General features: G+C 40.2%; 1 protein-coding gene across 20 annotated transcripts in view; it reads right to left on the reverse strand.

Annotated features, from left to right (window-relative positions):
- Window positions 1-19,678, reverse strand: part of SVIL (supervillin) — a 270,513-nt gene that overhangs the window by 207,361 nt on the left and 43,474 nt on the right. For all 20 annotated transcript variants that reach the window (XM_036351637.1, XM_036351645.1, XM_036351617.1 and 17 more), the window contains exon 2: window positions 4,887-4,982. The gene's annotated coding sequence lies outside the window, so the exon portion shown is untranslated. The remainder of the gene's footprint in view (window positions 1-4,886; window positions 4,983-19,678) is intronic.

The raw sequence follows: 19,678 nt of genomic DNA on the forward strand, positions 1-19,678 counted from the left end.
ATGTTCATGGATTGGTAGAATCAACATTATTAAAATGTCCATACTACACAGACACTAGGGAGGTGAGTGCATGTGCTGGGGAGTGGGGGTTGCCGGAGAGAGGCCAATGGGGGGAAAAAGAGACATATGTAGCCGAGACCGGTTTGGCTCAGTGGATAGAGCGTCGGCCTGCAGACTGAAGGGTCCCAGGTTCAATTCCGGTCAAGGGCATGTACCTGGGTTGTGGGCATATCCCCAGTAGGAGATGTGCAGGAGGCAGCTGATCGATGTTTCTCTCTCATCGATGTTTCTAACTCTCTATCTCTCTCCCTTCCTCTCTGTGAAAAATCAATAAAATATATTTTAAAAAAAGAGAGACATATGTAATACAATATGTAATACTTTAAACAATAAAGAATAAAAAAAAAATGTTCATACTACCCAAGGCAATCTACAGATTCAATGCAATCCCTATTAAAATACCAACAGCAGATTTCACAGATCTAGAACAAATACTCAAAAATTTATATGGAATCAAAAAAGACCTCAAATGGCTTCAGCAATCTTGAGAAAGAAAAACAAAGTTGGAAGATTAACAATACCAGATTTCAACTTATACTACAAAGCCACCATAATCAAAACAGCCTGGTATTGACATAAGAACAGGCATATAAATCAATGGAACAGAACAGAGACCCCAGAAATTGGCCCAAGCCATTACACTCAATTAATATTTGACAAAGGAGGCAAGAGCATACAATGGAGTCAAGAGAATCTCCTCAATAAATGGTGTTGGAAAAATTGGACAGATATATGCAAAAAAATGAAACTAGACTAAACTTACACCATACACAAGAATAAACTCAAAATGGATAAAAGACTTAAATGTCTAGAAGAAACCATAGGCAGCAAATTCTCAGACATCTCTTGTAGCAATATGTTTATGGATACATCTCCTACAGCAAAGGAAACTAAGCAAATAAACAAATGGGACTACATCAAAATACAAAGCTTTTTCACAGCAAAAGAAACCATCAGCAAAGCAAAAAGGGAGCCCACTGTATGGGAGAACATATTTGGCAATGATTCATCTGATAAAGGGTTAATATCCAAAATATATACGGAACTCATACACTTAACAAAAGGAAGACAAAAAATCCAATTAAAAAATGGGCAAAGGACCTAAATAGACACTTCTCTAAAGTGGACATACAGGTGGCTAAAAGTCATGAAAAAATGCTCAGTCACTGATCATCAGAGAGATGCCAATTAAAATGACAATGAGGTATCACCTCACACCTGTCAGAATGGCCACCATCAACAAATGACAAGTGCTGTATAGGATGTGGAGAAAAGGGAACCCTAGTACACTGCTGGTGGGAATGCCAACTGGTGCAGCCATTATGGAAAACAGTATAGACTTTCCTCAAAAAATTAAAAATGGAACTTCCATTTGACCCAGTGATCCCACTTCTAGGAATATATCCTAAGAAACCCAAAACACTAATCAGAAAGCATCTATTCACCCCTATGTTCATAGCATCACAATTTACAATAGCTAGGATCTGGAAACAGCCCAGGTGCCCATCTGTAGATGAGTGGATAAAAAAGCTGTGGTACATTTATACTATGGAATACTATGCAGCAGTAAAAAAGAGGAATCTCTTACCCTTTGAGACACCATGGAGGGACTTATTTCATGTTAAGTGAAATAAGTCAGTCAGAGAAAGACAAGTATCATATGATCTCACTCATATGTGGAATCTAAGTAACAAAATAAACTTAGACATGGATGAATGACATGGATCCAGAGACATGGAAGCATGGAACAGAATCTCAGAGAAAAGGCAGAGGAAGGTGGGTGGATGGGTGGGAGGTAATCAACCAAAGACCTTGTATGCATGTATGTATAAAGCATGGACACAGACAATAGAGTGGGAAAGGCCTGGGGCTGGTGGGGAGGGGGTCGGCTGGAGAGAATCAATGGAGGAAAAAGGGGAACATATGTAGTACTTTCAACAATAAAGAATTTTTAAAAAAAAGCCTGGAAGGATTTGGATAAACACAAAATATCTTTTCCTCTTTAAAAGGTAAATTGACTATTTAAGGCAAATTTAACAACAATGAAGTGTGGGTTTTACAACTTAAATAAATGTAGCAAGTATGACAATAGCACAAAGGACAGGAGGAGGGGAAAATGGAGGTATATTACCATGAGCCCTTATAACACTTGATATTATACATCAAGTGGTATATTATTATTTGAAGGCAGACTGTGGTAAGTTAAAGATGCTTACTGTAAACCCTAATGCAGCTAGGAAAAAAATAAATAGACAGTTAATATGCTAATATAGGAGGTAAAATAAATATTACAAAATACTTAAATCCAAAAAAAAGGCAGAAAAAATGATAATAAATAAAAATAGAATAGTTTGGGGAAGGACAAACTTTTCTTCTACTCTGGAGGCCTTCGAATTAAACTGAAACTAACAGATTAAGGGGGTGGGGAGTTTCAATGTATTGGACTGCACGAAAAAACTGGCTCTCTAAACAGCTAAAGAGCCCTAGCTGGTTTGGCTCAGCGGATAGAGTGCACTGGCCTGTGGACTAAAGGGTCCCGGGTTCAATTCCAATCAAGGGTACATGCCTCAGTAGAAGGCATGCAGGAGGCAGCCGATCAATGACTCTCTCTCATCATTGATGTTTCTATCTCTCTCTCCCTCTCCCTTCCTCTCTGAAATCAATAAAGATATATTAAAAAATAAACAAACAGCTAAAGATAGGACTTATATACCTAATTTAGTATTAGCGAGAGAAGGTGAAAAGCATCTATGAAAAGAACAAATGGGTTTCTAGGGGAATAAACAGGAGATAAGAAAGTTTTTCATACTAAAATAATAAAATAAAAAATAAGAGGAACCAAACCAATGACATAAAATAAGGACAAAGTGACGTGGCATTTAGAAGGAAGGAGTAGGAAATACTTCCTGCTGGAATAAGGGCAGTTTCATGAGGAATGAGAGCATAAAAATTTGATTAAAACTCAAGTATGCCTTTATAGGCTCAAGTGCTCAAGTGTATATTACCTCCATAGATGGTCATGGACATTTAGATATTTTCACAAATGGTTCGCACATGGCGCTTTTCTCATGTTTAATGTTGATGCCCTTGCTGTCCCCAAGGAACGGTTGATGAGAGACTTGGCCTAGGGAGACACTAGGGGAACCTGGGTGGCAGAGTGGGTGGGGTTCAAAGACCAAGCTAAGATCCTAACAGCCAGGTATATCCTCAACTCATGGTAACCTCCCTCCCAACCTAGCAAACCACACACACGCTTCAAACAGTTGCCCTGAAGCACCCTCTGAGCAGCACATCACCACGGAAGTGTTTCCACAAAAAATTCTCTCTCAGGACAGCCCTCCAAGGTCATGAGGTCTAAGAGGGAGCCCTTCAGGAAATATGCTTCAGAATGAGAGTATCAAGACAGTCACCCCAAAACCATGATAGAAGCACCAGAAATTACAAGTGCAATAATCTAGTTTAATATCTTTTATTAATTTTTTAAATGTGTGTGTGGGGGGGTGAATGGGGGGTGGAGCGGGTGTGGCGCGGAACCCTTTGCTTCCTTTGGACCATCAATTGAGAAACTGTAGAATTCCTTTGGGATGAAACAGACCTAGAAAACCTTCTTCCCAATTCAGCCAAGCTCCCCCTTCAGCAATATCCTGGTCAGACAGGTATCCAATTTCTATGCAAACATCTCTCTCCAGGGAGAGCTATCTCTAGGCAAAGTAACCTGAACATTAGACAGTCAGAGATTTCAAAAATTCTCCTAATATTTCTTTATAACCTCAACCCACTGACCCTAGGACCAACATGATTAAAAAGTATATCAGTATGCCCTGGCTGGTATGGTTCAGTTGGATGGAGCATTGTCCAAAAGATGGCAATTCGATTCCTGGTCAAGGGCACATACCCAGATTGAGGGTTCAACCCCTGGTCAGGGCACGTGTGGGAGGCAACCGATTGATGTTTCTCTCTCACATCAGTGTTTCTGTCTCTCTTTGAAATCAGTTGTTTTTTTTTAAAAAAGTATATTAGTATGAATTTAAATATGGTTTCTTTTTAACTAAATCCAGCCATTAAGCAGAACATTAAAAAAGAGGGGAGAATAAATTGCTACTTTGAGCACTGGTGAGCACGAATTGTGATTGTCCCTAAGAAAAAAATATTGTGAATAGATTTTAGAAAGATGATCTTTTGGAAAACAGTTTCTGAGACGTAAGCTCCTGGCTGAGAGTTCTGGGAAATAGGAAAACTGAGGACATCCATAAAAAAATAAAATAAAATAAAATAAAAAAATTCTGACATGGAGAGGATAACCAGCTTAGGATTAGCTGGCTGGGAGAGAGGAGCTGCTCCGGGAGCCCAGCCAAAGAAATAACTGCTGTTGTAACGTGAGGCCATCAGTTGTCACAAGGCTTAAATGAGCTGGGACTGGGGAAAATAGGAAAGCAGCTGATTATTAGGTTTTACCAAATTTGTGTGTCATTAAAATGAGTCCCTACACTGTAGCTGTCTTTCTATAAGTTATGCCTGGACTCTCACATTTTCTCTCTAAATGTGGGATGCCACACAGAACAGGCCTGGGGGATGTGCCTGGGGATGTGGTCTAAGAAAAGGAGTCAACTGCCCAGCTGGGTTACACTGTAATCCTCAGGTGTACCTACCTGCAAACGCGTATTTAAGAAAGACATGCTAGGTTTTGTTTTTAAAAATCATAACTAAACCAGAATGATACTAGTTATTTTTTTGGTGAGAAAAAGATATTCGAAGTCTTGGTTTTTTGTTTGTAGAAAGCCTCTACCACAGTATTGCAAACAAATTCTGAAATCATCAACAATTACCTTTTATTCTAGTACTCGAACTTCAAAAAAAAGTCACCATCACTTCATGGACTTCTCTAGTTTTAGAAAACAACCAGTCTTCAATGTAGCTAGAATCTGGAAGAAAAAAAAATAAGGAATTGTAGGATGTAACTTCCAAAGCTGAGAAACATTCACATACATGATAGAGAACAAATTAGTTGTGCTTAAGTCAACCTCTGAAAATACTGAACTTCTCCTAGTTTATCAGCATGCTTCAGTCCCATGTGACCCACCACAGTGAAATTTAAAATGGACATGTAATTTTTATAATTCTCTAGTTTTTTTCTAGTTGGCAATTTGAATCATGACTAAACTTGCCTTTACTGAATCTACCTTAACCTGACTTAACTTGAAACATTTGCATTAGCTACTTTAAACAACTAGGTTACCCTAATTTCATCATAGCTTAGTTCCTTTTCTTGCCCAAAAACCACCACGGTATTGTGACAGGTTAAGTGAAACAAGCATTGCAAACAGTTCACACACATGTGCAGAGGAAGTGACCACATGCACAGACCAAAGTCGGTATTATAAGTAGGAAGGGAAAAGTGTGCAGTATGCTTCTTTTATCTTTTTCTTCTTACATTTTTTATTTTTTAAATTACAGTGTACATTTAATATTATTTTGTATTAGTTTTGAGTTTCCTTTATCTTTTTATTTAACTGTTTTATATATAATATATATATATTATGTATATATAATATATATATATTATATATATATTTCAGAGACGAAGAGAGGGGGGAGAGATAGAAACATCAATGATGAGAAAGAATCATTGATCAGCTGCTTCCTGCACGCCCACACTGGGGATCTAGCCCGCAACTCTGGCATGTGCCCTTGACAAGAATCAAACCCAGGACCCTTCAGTCCACAGGCTGATGCTCTAGCCACTGAGCCAAACCAGCTAGAGCCGTGGTCGGCAAACTGCGGCTCGCAAGCCACATTCGGCTCGCAAGCCACATGCGGCTCTTTGGCCCCTTGAGTGTGGCTCTTCCACAAAATACCACGTGCGGGCGCACATGTACAGTGTGATTGAAACTTCGTGGCCCATGCGCAGAAGTTGGTATTTTGTGGAAAAGCCACACTCAAGGGGCCAAAGAGCCGTATGTGGCTCGAGAGCCACAGTTTGCCGACCACTGATAGAGCCAAGTTTCCTTTATCTTGATAAGAGGTAGCAGATCCAATTATAATGGATGAACAAATTATTATTCCCCAAGGGTGCATTGAAAATGTCCAAGGTCTGGAGTTAAAATGAAAAGTGCTGTAATTTTTAACAATGTACGATTAACTCATTTAGTCTGTGGCTACTTTGCTGCTGTGAATACATCTGCTCCTTGAGATGGCCTCTTCTCTGGCTTTGTTCTCTGGACCAGACAGAGTGCAACTTCAGGAGTTACCAGTCACCGACTTTCCCAGGTGATTGGATAATAGGTATGATGTTCAGGGGCAGCCAGGTACCTGAAGATGTCATCCAGAATCTGGTTTTCTGAGTTGTTCTCTGCTTCCTTGTTATTAAATACCAGACTCCCCAGGATTTTCCCTTCTCAGCAGCAGCAAAACACAATTCGTTTTCCTTGTTCCTCCCTCTGCTTCACTTAGCCAGACACTTTGCCTGAGTTTGTTTCTTCCTATTTACAGCAGTAGCAAAAGGCACTTAAGTACTGAAATGCACCCAGGACTATACTACATGTGAGATCCATTTTTGACAAAATTGTCTACTATAGAGATATCTATAGTAACATGGCTCCCCAAACTCCCCAAAACTCTAACCTACAGAGATATTCAGTTGCCAGAATGTATTGGGCAAAATATATTTAAATATATTAAAACATATGTATTCAATAAACTATCAAGCAGCCATTAAAACAGATAAATGTGAAAAAGAAAAAAATAGGAAAACACTTATAAGAGATAACACTATTGAAAAGAGCAGAATTTAAATTTGTTAGAAAGTGCTGATTACAACTTTACCAAAAGTATGATTACATATGGAAGTAGCTACTGAAATTATAATATATACATACTATATACTAGTGCCCCGGTGCCCGAATTCATGAACATAGAAAGGAAATTAATTAGAAGGTGGCCGGCAGGGCAGGACTGGGTGAGACGGGCTGGACACGCCCTGGAGCCAACCTCCCTCGGTTCCTCCCCAGTGCCACAACTCGAAGGGCATTGTAGAGTGAGCGGGGGTCCCTCTGGTAGGTGGGGTCCCTCGGCCTGGCCTGTGGGGATCAGGCCAAAACCAGCTCACCGACATCCCCTGAGGGGTTCCGGATTGTGAGAGGGTGGTTCTCGGGTGACGCACCCCAGAATCGGGCTCCCTCCTCTCTGGTTCTGGGGTGCATCACCTGAGAACCGCCACTGCCAAGTCACAGAAGCTCGGCAGCTCCTATGTTGAGCATCTGCCCCCTGGTGGTCATTGTGTATCATAGCTGCCAGCTGGATGATCCCATTGGATGGTCGCTTAGCCGTTTATATATATAGATCTAACTAAAAGAAGGAGTGAGTTGATGACTATTAAATTCTAGGATTCTATGAAAATAACGATAAAGCTCTTAAAATATCCAATCACAGAATGTTGTGATTAGAAGGGACTTTAGCTCAACCTTTGCTTTACAGACTAGTGAAATTATACCAAACTAAATGAAATGACTTGTCCTGATCATACAATGCCTCACTAACAGAACTGAGACAAGCATGGGGATTTCCACAGTCATTATCTGTTCTCTTTTCTACAGAGCATACTGCAATGAATTCATGCAAATAAAACAGGGTGTCCTCATTATTTGAGGAGTCATTATTCAAATCCCTGCATGGATAGGAGCTTTTCCAAGGAAGCATTCCTTTAAAACACTAAAATACTTCCTAATAAACAACCATTTCATGACTTGAACCCCCACTCTAAATTCTGTCCTTGTTCACCATCAGCATCTATACTTGCAACAGTGTCCACTGCAAGGTAAAGTTGCAAATATTCCCCACAAATACAGAATCATAAGAGGTTAATCAAAATGACATTAGGTAACATGCCCAGAAACAGACTGGAGCAATAACAAATGGGGAGTGAGCAGTTTGATGGGGAAACAATCATTTAAGAGAAAAATTTTAAGTTGGTGCCAAGATAGGAATTTCAATATAGAAGGAGTTTAATATTCAAGAATCTGAAAGGCCCAAAGAAAAATGAGTAAGACCTCAACTATTTTGTAAAACTGACCATCGTGAAGATGTGATGTAAATGTCAAATGTGATTCACATAATACAATGGCAACAAAAATATTGCTGTGAGAGATGTGTGAGATTTTACTGCCTATGTTTTCTTCTAGAATTTTTGTGACTTACATTTAAGTATTTTATCTATTTTGAATTTATTCTTGTGTGTGGTGTGGTGGTCTAGTTTCATTTTATTGCATGTGCCTGTCCAATTTTCCCAACACCATTTATTGAAGACACTGTCTTTATTCTGTTGTATGCTCTTGCCTCTTTTTGTCAAATATTAATTGACCATAGGGGAATGGGTTGATTTCTGGGCTCTCTGTTGTGTTCCACTAGTCTATATTCCTGTTCTTATACCAATTCCGAGCTGTTTTGATTATAATGACCTTGTAATATAGTTTTCTATCCAGTATTGTGATACCTCAAACTTTGTTCTCCTTTCTCAAGATTGCTATGGCTATTTGGGGTCTTTTTGGGTTTCATATAAATTTTTGAAATGTTTTCTATAGTTCTGTGAAAGTGCCATTGGTATTTTAATAGGAATTGTGTTGAATTTGTAGATTGCTTTAGGCCAGTGGTCGGCAAACTCATTAGTCAACAGAGCCAAATATCAACAGTACAACGATTGAAATTTCTTTTGAGAGCCAAATTTTTTAAACTTAAACTATATAGGTAGGTACATTGTTATTAACTTAATTAGGGTACTCCTAAGGCTTAGGAAGAGCCACACTCAAGGGGCCAAAGAACCGCATGTGGTTCACGAGCTGCAGTTTGCCGACCACTGCTTTAGGCAGTATGAACATTTTAAAGATATTAATTCTTCAATCCATGAACATGGTATATGCTTCCATTTATTATCTTCTTAATTTCTTTCCTCAATGTCATACAGTTCTCTGAGTTCAGGTCTTTTATCTCCTTAAATTTATCCCTGGCTACCTAATATTTTTGTTGTTGTTGCAATAATAAATGGGGTTGTTTTGTTAATTTCTCTTCCAGATAGTTCATTACTGGTGTGTAAAAATGCCATCGATTTCTGGGTGTTGATTTTGTATCCTGCAACTTTACTGAATTCATTTATCAGATCTAGTAGTTTTTTGGTGGAGTCTTTAGGGTTTTCTATCTATAATAATAAAAGAGTAATATGCTAATTAGACTGGACATCTTCTGGACATCCTTCCTGACGAAGCCAGTGCTAAACGGAAGCCAGCCAGTCCCGGGTACCTGCAGATGACCAAGAGAAGCCAGCCCGGGTCCCGGGTGCCTGTGGGAGGACAGAGGAGGGAAGCAGCCCAGGTCCTGGGTGCCAGAGGGAAGCTGCTGCCAGCAGCTAGGGGAAGGAAGGCTTACTCTTGCTCGAATTTTTGTGCATTGCGCCTCTAGTATACAATATCAAGGGAAACTCAGGAAAAGATAGACAAATGGGGACTACATCAAGTTAAAAAGCTTCTGAATAGCAAAAGAAACCATCAACAAAATGAAAAAAGAACCCACTGTTTGGGAGAACATATTCATCAGTGATACATCACATAGGGGGTTAATTTCCAAAATATATAAAGATTTCTATAACTCAACACCAGGAAGACAATCCAATTAAAAAATGGGCAAAGGATCTGAATACACACTTATCCACAGAGGACATACAGATGGCCTATATGAAAAAATGCTTAAGGTCACTAATTTTCAGAGAAATGCAAATAAAAACTACAATGAGGTATCACCACACACCTGTCAGAATGGCTACTATCAATACATCACAAATAACTAGTGCTGGCAAGGATGTGGAGAAAAGACAATCCTTGTGTACTGTTGATGGGAATACAGACTGATGCAGCCACTGTGGAAAACAGTATGGATTTTCCTCAAAAAATTAAAACTGGAACTACCATTTGGCCCTGCTATCCCACTTCTGGGAACATATCCTAAGAATCCCGAAACACCAATCGGAAAGAATATATGAGCCCCTATGTCTATAGTAGCATTTTTTATAACTAGAGGCACGGTGCACAAACATTTGTGCACTCAGGGGGGTCCCTCAGCCCGGCCTATTCCCTCTTGCAGTCTGGGACCCCTCAGAGGATGTCCACCTGCCGGCTTAGGCCCGCTCCCTGGGGGATCGGGCCCAAGCTGGCAGTCAGACATCCCTCTGGCAGCTCAGCAGCCCTCGGGGGATGTCCACTTGCCAGCAGGGAGCAGGCCTAAACTGCAGTTGGACATCCTTAGCGCTGCTGAGGAGGCGAGAGATGCTCCCACCACCACCGCTGTACTGGCAGCCATCAGCCTGGCTTGTGGCTGAGCAGAGCTCCCCCTGTGGGAGCACACTGACCACAAGGGGGAAGCTCCTGCATTGAGTGTCTGACCCCTGGTGGTCAGTGTGTGTCATAGTAACCAGTCATTCCCAGTCGTTCTGCTGTTAGGGTCAGTTTGTGTATTACCCTTATATTATATAGGATAGAGGCCTGGTGCACGGGTGGGGGCCAGCTGGTTTGCCCTGAAGGGTGTCCCGGATCAGGGTGGGGGTCCCACTTAGGTGCCTGGCCAGCCTGGGTGAGGGGCTGATGGCTGTTTGCAGGCTGGTCACACCTCCTTCAGGGTGGGGGTCTCCACTGGGGTGCCTGCCCAGCCTGGGTGAGGGGCTGATGGCTGTCTGCAGGCTGGTCAAGTCCCCCCCAGTGAGGACCCTCACCCCATGGAGGTTTGGCCAGCTTGGGTGAGGGGCTGATGGCTGTTTTCAGGCTGGCCACACCCCCTTTAGGGTGAAGGGGTGCCCACTGGGGTGCCTGGCCAGTCTGGGTGAGGGGCTGAGGGCCGTTTTCAGGCTGGCTCTCTTTTTTTCTTTCTGTTTTTTTTTTTTTTTATTCTGGGATTTATTTACCTTCTATAATTGAAACTTTGTAGCCTTGAGAGGAGCTCAGAGCTGGCCAGGGAGGGCGGGAGGGAAGCTTGGCTTCCTCCATCACCAGGGGCAACCCATTCTCCTACTTGCTCCAGCTCCGTGGCCACGGCCAGCTGAAAGCAGGTATCTGGGGTTTATTTATCCTCTATAATTGAAACTTTGTTGCTCTGAGTATAGCTCAGAGCCGGCTGCGGCAGACGGGAAGCTTGGCTTCCTCCGTCATTGGAGCAACCAAGCCTCCTGCTTGCTCCAGCTCCGTGGCTGCCGGCCGCCATCTTGGTTGGGATAATTTGCATACAGTCGGTCTGATTGGCTGGTGGGCATGGCTGGTGGGATGGACCTGGAGTGTATTATGCTAAGTGAAATAAGCCAGTCAGTGAAAGAAAAATGCCATATAATCTCACTAATAATGTGGTATCTAATAAACAAAATAAGCTGACAAATGCCATATAATCTCACTAATATGTGGACTCTAATGAACAAAATAAACTGATGAACAAAATGGAACTGGAAGTATGGATACAAACTGGCTGGTGCCTGAGGGGAGAAGGTTGGGGACGACTGGATGAGGAAGATGAAGGGGTTCGCTAAAGAACTTATATGCAAACCCCATGGACATGAACAAGTTTGATGAAGGTCAAGGGAGGGGGATGGAGGGTGGGCAAAGGGTGGGGAAAAGGGGGGCAACCTGTAATTATGTCAACATTAAAAATTTTTAATTAAAAAAAAGGAGTGCAAATTCCCAGTTATAAAAATAGTCATAGGATATAAAGTACAGAATAGGAAATATAATCAATAATATTGTAATAATTATGTGCCAGATGCACACTAGACTACCAGGTGATCACTCCTCAAGATATATAAATGTTTATTCACTATGCTCTACACCTAAAACTTATTGTATGGCAAATATAATTGAAAAAAAATACTTTAAACTACTATAATTAAAAATAAATGTATTATTAATAAAATAATAAATACATAAAGTTTTTAAAAGTATCACATGTACAATCATTACAATTTTTTCCAAAAATTATTCCTCTAGAAACTATCAACATTTTATTTTTGCATTGCTCATTCTACGAGAGTCATAATCAAAATGATCATCTAAATTTTGTTAAATATAAACTAAAATAAATATATTTTCATAATATTCTTAGGTTTTTTGCAAGATAAAGTCCCAAAGCTTTTTTTCATTGTATTATGAAATTTTGGTCTCCTTTAAGTAGATTCACTTTAAGTGGTCTTTTCCTGGTTCTAATTATCCTCAGCTAACAATACATGAAGTAGAATCTTTCTAAATTTTTTAAGTATAAAACAGTAATATGGGCAATATTTGTAACATTTCAAGCCAAGTATACATTTTAGAAGGAGGAACTTCAAAACCATAATATGAAATACTGGGAGACACAGTGTTTTTATTTTGCCTCTTTGTCATAAAAAATAATGCACTTATTTTATTTTACACTAAATAAAAAGAAAGATTACAAAATCATAATTGACTACATTTTTTTCAATCCTTTTAAAAAGTGTGAAATTGTAATAATGTATTTATACCATCCTGAATTAAAGTTAAATATCCAGTTTTACATCCTATTTTATTTGAACAAAAAACCATGGAAAAATCTTCATAAAGTTCTTAATAGTTGCTTATTTGCATATCGTGATTAATTCTACCATCTCCAATTATCTGTGGTTCTGCATAATTCATGATCTGAACTTCACCTGAGAACAATTTAGTTGTCTGAGTTTTCCTATGATCAAAATGTTTATTACACAAAATAGTTAATATCCAGGAATATTGAACATTTATTTAGATAATAAAGGTATTCTAGTATCATAAAAACACAAGGCTTCATTTTAGAGGCATCAATTATTTAGTGGAACATTTTCTTCTACAAGAATGAGGACACTAAAAAAATATTTTTTCCACTGAATAAAATTGCAACATTCTTTGCCTTTACTTTCTAAATATGTACACTATTAGGAGTCTAAATAATCAATAATAAAAAACTTAAAGTATGTGGTATAATAAACAATTTTTAAAGATTTACTTATTGGGGACTTTCCAGCTTCTGTGACCAAAATAATAAATAATGTATGATTCAGTTCCTTTACTAAATCCTGCCTCTAAAGTCAAGACCAAGACTACTGTCTCAATCTTGCTTGTCAAATTTGCTTATTGCTCAGATGAGTGTAAACGTGTGGCTTGGGATTAAGATATGACTGATAGTTCCTTCCAGGAAGGACAACAAAACCCCAACTACAGTTACTGGAGGACAGAGAACAAAGATGTAGAATACCTGCCATGCTCTACTTGTAGACACTGAATTATGTCACCACTGTGGTCTAAGAACAAGAAGAAGCTGCTCAAGGTCATCTTCTCAAATACTTGAGACTCCTGCCAAGCAAATCAGGTGAGGCCTCTGCTAGCGTCCCTCCTGAATGGAATTAGGGAGCAACTGGAAATTTTAGGCCCTACTCTAGCTCACTCAGGTAAGTTCCTTGGGTTGTTTACAGATGTAAAAGGAGGGTTTTGTGCAGGGAAGGTTGATCAAACATAAGAAACAAGAAACCATGAATTTGGCTCCTTGTTTGTGGACAACTGACTTAGAAGCAGATGTCTTTCAACATTAAAACTGCCTTTGAAAGGAAATGCATTTACTAGATTTATCAATAAGAGATACTGTGATTAAAATGATAATAAACCAAACTAACTCTCCTCTGCTGTGCTCAGCAACCTTCTAGCCACCAGGGAGGCAGAGTATTCCCTCAACATAAGCAGGGTGTCCAAGGGGGGGAGGACGACAACTCAGGGTCAAATAAAGTACAGCCACTTCCAAACATGGGCAAGATTTCTCATCTGTCCGAACCTCTTTATTCTTCTGTAAAATGGGTACAGGAACACACTCATAAGATTCTTACAACTTTAAGTATCAAGCATGCATCACAGAGCCTGGCATGACAATGCTCAGGTGGTTATTCTTTTTCCTGCTACATAGAGACTAGAAAAACATTCTACCTTCTCTGAAAGTTGGAGGAAGCCATATTAGACATTTTCTCTAATTAAAACTGATCCTTTCCATCCAAAATTGTTACTAAGAATTTGTTTTTACTGCAAAAATAAGGAAAAAGTAAGACTTCAGAATGCAGCCTTCTAAAATCCTTTTTTCTTAACAGTTACTCCAGAATAGGTATGATTCATATGATTTTGGTTTAATGGTCACTAACACTGGCATAGTGCCAAGCACTCTAAGTGTTTTCCATGTGTTAACTGATTTAAAATTCATAACAATTCTCTGGGGTAGGAATTGTGCTCATCCTCATGTTACAAATCAGGAAACTGAGAGACAGAACTGTGAAGCAACGTGTCCAGGTGTCACAGCCAAGCCAGGATTCAAACCAGCGGGGGCAGTTCCAGAGTCCACATATGACCTCTGTTTTGTGTATTTATTTGGGGGTGGGGTAGGGCAGGAAAGGCAGGGAGGAAAGAAGAAGAACAAAAACCATTCTAGAAGATTCTCCTCCCCACCAACACACACAGTTATAGCAACGAAGATTTCAGTTATGAAGACATCACCAAATGCATTTTCATTGGCTGGTTCTTCAAATAAAAATGCTGAATTTCTTACTAAAAAGACAGTATTTTCCTAGAGCTATACGGAGAAGTGAAAGAAAAAAGAGGCCTGGGAAGAGGCAGAAATGGTGTCATACAGCAGCACAGAGAGATGAGAGGAGTGTGTCATTCCAGATCTTACTATCATCTAGAACAGTGGTTTGCAACCTTGGCTGCACATTAGAATCACCTGGGAATCTTTTTCAAATCCTGATTTCTGGGCCTCATCCTCCAGAAATTCTGTTTCTTTGTTATGGGGTGGGGCCACAACATTAGTAACAAAGAAACAGAATTTCCGGAGGATGAGGCTCAGAAATCAGGATTTGAAAAAGATTCCCAGGTGATTCTAATGTGCAGCCAAGATTGAGAACCACTCATCTAGAATCAAACTGCTTTATCACTACTGGACAAACACAACACATCTGTGAACTCCAGATCTTTCTCCCTCTGTAGAAATAATCACATTCTTTCTAAATATGATGCCTTTAAAGGCGAGAGAAGCTGCTACTAAAACAAGTATGGAAATATATGTGCTTGGCCTGTGCAAGTCTGTTATCAACATTAATCAAATCTTCACTCATCATTAAATATTATCCCCATTTTAGAGGCATTCTTAAGAGGTGGAGCATTTTGCCTGAAGCCACAGACTGACTGAGACAGACATATATCATGCAATTGTAATTGCAGCTTCCAGAGTCTATGATGAGTCAGAGGCCAGTAAGGTTCCTGAAAGACTACCATCTCCCCCAACCCATAGAGAGACCCCTGAGAATTGTGATGGGTGACCAGTGCACCCTAGTAGGAGGATATATACCTGAGTAGACAGGAATGAGAATAACAAAATTAAAACAGTTACCACTGTGGTTATGGTTAATATAGTTATGGTTGCATCATGTTTCCTCAAATATAATTTAAGGCTCTCTTAACATAACAAAAAGGGGAAAGGAAAACTAAAGGATTCAGAATTTGTGGGGAAATATCAAGGAGAGAGACTGACACAGTAATCAATATGAACTAAACCCCAGGGACAGAATTACAAGGAAACTGGGGGTTTGGAGTAACTGAATTTAGAAGGAAAGGTGGCTAAAGAAAGAGAGGGGACTGAGAAATCTCTGGAGTCAGGCTCTTCTGCACACAACAACTCACGGTGTTTTGGGGGCAGAAATGGGGAAACTGGAGAATCAGGGCTCCCGCAGCTTAGAGAACAATTTCTGCTAGAGGTCAAGTAAAGACAGACTGGATTACTGGGTCAAATGGGAGTTCCATTTTTAACTTTTTGAGGAAACTCCATACTGTTCTCCACAGTGGCTGCACCAGTCTGCATTCCCACTAGTAGTGCAGGAGGGTTTCTTTTTCTCCACATCCTCACCAGCACTTGTCCTTTGTTGATTTGTTGATGATAGCCATTCTGACAGGTGTGAGATGGTATCTCATTGTTGTTATGATTTTCATCTCTCAGATGATTAGTGACTTTGAGCATGTTTTCATATGTCTCTGGGCTTTCTGAATGTCCTCTTTTGAAAAGTGTCTATTTAGATCCTTTGCCCATTTTTTGATTGGATCGTTTATCTTCCTTTTGTTAAGTTGTATGAGTTCTCTGTAAATTTTGGAGATTAAACCCTTATCGGAAATATCATTGGCAAATATGTTCTCCCATGCAGTGGGCTTTCTTGTTGTTTTGTTGATTGTTTCTTTTGCTGTGCAGAAGCTTTTTATTTTGATGTAGTCCATTTGTTTATTGGAACTCCCATTTGACCCAGTAATCCCACTTCTAGGACTATATCCCAAGAAACCAGAAACACAAATCAGAAAGGATATATGCACCCCTATGTTCATAGCAGCACAATTTACAATAACTAAGATTTGGAAGCAGCCTAAGTGCCCATCAGCAGATGAATGGGTTAAAAAACTGTGGATCTACACAATGGAATACTATGCCGCTATAAAAAAGAAGGAACTTTTACCATTTCCAACAGCATGGATGGAACTGGAGAGCATTATGCTAAGCAAAATAAGCCGGTCGGAGAAAGATAAATATCACATGATCTCACTCATATGTGCGATTTAATGATCAACATAATTTGATGAACAAGAATAGATCCAGAGACAAATGGTAGGGGAGGGGGGGGGGTTAGAGAGCAACCAAAGGACTTGTATGCATGCATATTAGCATAACCAATGGACACAGACACTGGGGCAGTGGGGGCTTGCCTGGGGTGGGAATGGCTGGGGGGTCGGGGGTCGGAATCAATTGGGGGAAAAGGAGACATATGTAAAACTTTAGACAATAAAAAAAAATAGACAAAGATTAATACCCTGCAAAATATAAAGTCTCCTTGCATGCAAAAAAAAAAAAAAAAAAAGACAGACTGGAATGGGGATGCACCATTCCAAACCAGTGCAAACCCAGGGAGGCATCAGCCACAAGCAGCGGCCAACCTAATTATGCTGAATGGACTGCCCTCTGCTTTAAAATACTCATTGGTAATTTCAGAGGGTGAATAACCCTGATATCTCCCATGAGAAAAGCCTCCTGCATAAGACATCGCACTCCAAAAGAGGGGGACAATTTTGAAAGGAAATAAATCCTGTATTTAGTAATTTTAAAAAGATAACTACATGTATAGACAATGGGAAACATATGCATACAAATAAATTGCTTGAAGTTTCTTCAAGCTCCAGTGCAGAATCAAGATGGATGAAAAAACTGTCATAACAGGTGGACAAGGTGGTGAGGCTCTGTGCCCAACGAGGCGACACTGGTTTAAGCAATAGGAGATAGCCCAGCTGAAAAAGCACCCTCATCAAATAACACTGGAAAACTATGTATTTTTTTATATATATAATTTTTTTTAATATATTTTATTGATTTTTCACAGAGAGGAAGGGAAAGAGATAGAAAGTTAGAAACATCGATGAGAGAGAAACATCGATCAGCTGCCTCCTGCACATCTCCCACTGGGGATGTGCCCGCAACCCAGGTACATGCCCTTGACCGGAATCGAACCCGGGACCTTTCAGTCCGCAGGCCGACGCTCTATCCACTGAGCCAAACCAGTTTCGGCGAAAACTATGTATTTTATTGTGCTCAAAAGACAGAGCTGAACAACTGGTCAGTGGCTGGATTTAACTCAGCCCTGAGTTTATCTGATAGCTGAATAAAAGAATGGATTATTTTTTAACCAACTCACTCATTTATTTTTTACTTATTTATGTATTTATTTATTTTTAAAGGTAATGTTGTTTTTATTTTTTTTTTATTGATTTCAGAGAGGAAGGGAGACAGAGAAAGAAACATCAATAATGAGAATCACTAATTGGCTGCCTCCTGCACATCCCCCACTGGGGATCAGGCCAGAAACCCAGGCATGTGCCCTTGACCGGAATCGAACCCAGGACCCTTCAGTCTGCAGACTGATGCTCTATCCACTGAGCCAAACCAGCCAGGGTAAAAGAATGGATTTTAATAATTGAATAACTACAGGGCAGTCAACGTATTTTTAATGATAGCTGAGAACATGTTGAAGCCAAACTGTTAAAGATATTTTTTTCAGCAAGATTTGCTAAATCTTTTAGTGAGAGAAACGGAGGAGAAGGAAGGGCATTAGATGTGAAGCCAGATGGGGCCAAATACCCAGGCAAAAGTGGAAGGGGCTCGGGCCTCGGCCTCAGGGGCACCTGAGGGCACCCGCAGGCCCATGTGGCTCTTGGAAAACACCAACTGCCCGATTTCCGCTGGGCTCTATGTGGCCAACCCTCCCTTCTGATAAATTTATAAGGAACTGGAAATTATTATTTTTTTATTATTTATTTATTTTTCATTTCAGAGAGAGGAAGGAACCAGGAGAGAGAGATAGAAACGTCAATGATGAGAGAGAATCATTGATTGGCTGTCTCCTGCATGCTGCCTACTGGGGATCAAGCTGCAACCCGGTCATGTGCCCTGACCAGGAATGGAGCCGTGACCTCCTGGTTCCTGGATGGACACTCAACCACTGAACCACGCTGGCCTGGCAGGAACTGGAAAGTGATTTTAAAGGCTTACTCTACACTAATGGGCCCTGGCTTACCAATTAAAAATGACAGAAGGGAGGTTTCCAAACTCAGATGGCATTGCTATTTTTCTTCAAAAGGTAAAAAAAACAAAGGCACAGGTGGAGTAAATAAATTCACCTGAAATAAAGAGCGATTCAACATGCAAGCTTCTTTAGGAGATATTTTGCCAAGACAGGTTGTTTACTGTGTAAGATAAAACTGCTGAAATACCAGTAAAAAGGTAGTTTGAAAGCTGAATGAAGACAGTGCTTGAGGGACCCCTGAGACTCGGATTTTGTTTATGTTTGATGAAAACTTATGGTAGAAAAACATCATCAGGTATGTTCTTCATTGAGAAAGCCCACTGATAAGTATTTACCTAAAAATGCTCTAACCCACCACATGATGCCAGAGATGCCCTTTCACAAAGATGACACATTTGCAAAATCTTTCTACCAACAGGAACCTGAAAATGTCACAAGAATAATTCTGGGCACAACCCTCCAAGTGAATTGCCTCCCATCATTTCTAAAACAGTGAAGAAATCGTACTATTTCCATTATTTATCTGAGACAATATTTGACTGCTTCCCTCCACCTTCCATCATGAGTTCATATTCCTGGCTATTTGGGTACTTAAGTAAAACCAAGACTGAGGAGCACTGTACTTTAGTCCATAACCTCAAGGCTCCCCTATTACCAACAGGAAGAAGAAAAGCAGGAGATACCGCCACTGTTGCCATGTTTCTCTTCTCCATACCCATCCCTGCAGCAGCCCAAACATAGGCCGCCCCTAATGACACATCTCATGTGGATTTTGTCTGCTCTGTACCCTTTTTTCATGTGGGAACTCTTCCTCTCTCCCCAGCATCATGCCTCACCCAGTCCTCCATCCACAGCAATGGCCATGTGACCAAGTCTTAAGACTTGATTTAGCAACACTAGAAAAAAGAGGGTAGGGTCTCTCTTCTTTCTTTTTGGGTTGAAGCTATAAGAACTGCCAGCAGC

The sequence above is a fragment of the Myotis myotis genome, unplaced genomic scaffold, assembly GCF_014108235.1.
Source record: "Myotis myotis isolate mMyoMyo1 unplaced genomic scaffold, mMyoMyo1.p scaffold_m19_p_1, whole genome shotgun sequence".
Lineage (NCBI taxonomy): Eukaryota > Metazoa > Chordata > Mammalia > Chiroptera > Vespertilionidae > Myotis > Myotis myotis.